Raw genomic sequence first — 2,903 nt, forward strand, 5'->3', positions numbered from 1 at the left:
TCAAATGCTACATAAACCCAGCCGGTAACACTTTACTGAAGGCGGGTGAATAAGACTGACATGACACCGTCATAAACATCTGTCATGGACATGAATAAGTCTTCATAAATATTTATGACTGTTGTCATAAAGCGTCATTCAGTAAATCWTGACACTTTTAATACAAAGTTGACATTATTGAAAATGTCTTTGTTTTGACAACTTGACATTAATCTAGACAAAATGATTAATGATTGATTAATAGTATTCAGCAGGTTGTTTTCCAATGTATTAAAATTAAATACGATCGGTACACTTAATGATATTAGCAATTAGGTAATCCATTCAGCAAGCACTTTTACTTTTAATACTTAAGTATTTTTAAAAGCCAGTACTTTTTTACTTTTACTTAAGTACAAATGCTAATGTGGTAGTTTTACTTTTACTTGAGTACATTTTTGTCTGTGTATTTGTACTTTTACTTAAGTACATTTTTTGAGTACTTTCTCCACCACTGCTTATATAAAAAGAAAGAAAAAGAAAGGAACAAGAGAAAGAAGACAATAAATAGAGCTCACATGTGGAAAAATAAAATACAACTTATTTACAGGTCAGTCTGAAGTAAGAACATTGTTTATATCAAAATAGAGGGTCAAAATCATCTTTTTCCTTTGTTGTTTTTTAAAGCAAAAGAAAATGAACTCTAAATTAATTTGAAAACTTATTCTTCTAGCTGCTGATCCAGTCTGTCAATAAACAACACTTTAACATAAACAGTGATCAATCTTCCAGTCTTACGAAGCAGTGTGCTAAACAGTCAAAATATCACTTTCGCTTTGTGAAGAAAATGTGGAGGTTATGGGAATGAATCGCGTTGGTCGGTTCCCCTGACCTTCCCTCCCTCTCAGTCCTGCAATGTCCACTGCATTATTGTTTCTGGCCTCCACTGCTCCTCTCTCTCAGCAGCACAACCAGCTGCAACAATACAACAGCCGCTCCTCCGCATCAAGACGTGTTTACCCACAATCTGTAACAAGTAAATGAATGGGCAGATATTTATTTCTTCATGCTGATTTTAATCTGTCTGTGACCTGAAACAATCAACCCATTCCTGAACCAATATCCCAGCGACGTTTAGGTCGTCTGTACAGATAAGAGTGAACATTAATCTCCCACAGGATCAGCAGCTGTGGAGTTGGCACAGCTGACAGTTTGGTTAAGGTCAGGACACTCCTTCTATTGTGAGACTTGAAAGTGAGCAGTGTCAGCAGAGGGAGGTGTTGTATCATTTTCATGAACAGTGAAGCATTTATATATACTGTAAATACGTAAAAAAAAAAAGTTTTTTCATTATTATTTTTTCTTTATGAAGAATTTTCAATAGATGATGTCAGTTAGTAGAACTCTAGTTTATTTACTCTCTATATCATTAACTTTTGAAAAATCTTCAAAGAATTATTTTTCTCTCAGTTTTCCACAAGAAATAGGTAGAAATAGCTCAGCTGTAGAGTTTCTGTAAAAGATGTTATGATTTTAGACTCTCCAAGCCTTTAGTACTAGAGAAAGTGTTGACGTGACAAAGTTGAGACTACTTAAGAACAAACTATAAATGACATATTTCTCAATTCCGTTCACTTAATTAGTGGTGAAGCAACATGTACCTGACGAAATGCATCGTACGTGACATGTCAAACATTTTTTTCTTGGCTGCAGCATGGCAGTTAAACACAATGTTCTACGTGCCGTCGTTTGGCTTGGCTTCCTACAAATTTTCACGTCATCTTGCCATGTAATTTCTGGTCACGGATTAACATGATGCATCTCAGTGGGAAAACCAACAACAGTTAGAGCAGATTTACTTTTTTTTGTCTTTGGGAATCCTAAAGAACAGAAACTTTTTCCAGATCAATGGTGCAGATGACTGATCAGATTTGGAATATTTTAAGGAATTAACGTCAGTAATCTTGTTAGATCACTGAAATCAGGAAGCACCCACGACAGTGTCCTCAGGAAACAGTGTCACGCTGTTGGAAAGTGAATGGAAATGCATTTGACTCCAGGTTTACCTGAGGGCATGACTTGCACTTGTCTAGGAATTTCAAAACATTGCCACATACATTGAACTGAATAATTTTGCTGTAGCATTAACGATTAGTCACTGATGTCAGACTGTAAATGTAAACTATGATTCTGATGTCATAAACATGGAAGACCTTTTTGGGGCAAAAAAAAAAAAAAAGAGAACATGCGAATATTCCTGTATCTATGAAAGCAACGATTAAAACATAAAACACTTTTTTTTTCTTCAAAATGTTGCATGTGGTAAACAATTAAACATTTTTATTTTGTACAGGAAAGTCCTACCGGATGCAACCCAATTTTCTGTGGAATAATGGTGCTGCATTTCCTTGTTATTCTTGATTTACCGGAACAATATTGTTTCCTTGTACAGATCATGTGAAAAAAAATGAAAAGTGAAAAGGCTCTTTTATGAGAGCCAAATTCTGGAGTCTCTGCTCAATAACAGACCAGAAGAGGTTTCCCTACCCCAAGAATCCAACGATAACTGTCATAGTTAGAGCCGCTGTCTCTGTCACTGAGCTGTAGTTTTGATCTTGTAAAGGCAACGTTTCCTTAAATGCATATGAGTCACTCAATCCGGGCCTTATTTTCTTCCAATCCACTTTTAAGTATGGTGGTTATGTAAAATCAAATTTTTGAAAGTAATGTATCAAACATTTGACACGTATAAAGCAGTACTTTAAATCAGGTCTTGAGTTTAACACCTTAACATAAATTCGTGGGGAGTTTTCTATACAAGTATCAGATTTGATGAATTAACATCTTCAAATATATTTTCATCAGCACACTGCCAGATGTTTCACTTCAATATTAAATATTGAAGCCTGAATAAGCAAACAAAC

This window comes from Poecilia reticulata, linkage group LG5 (assembly GCF_000633615.1).
Source record: "Poecilia reticulata strain Guanapo linkage group LG5, Guppy_female_1.0+MT, whole genome shotgun sequence".
NCBI classification, from domain to species: domain Eukaryota; kingdom Metazoa; phylum Chordata; class Actinopteri; order Cyprinodontiformes; family Poeciliidae; genus Poecilia; species Poecilia reticulata.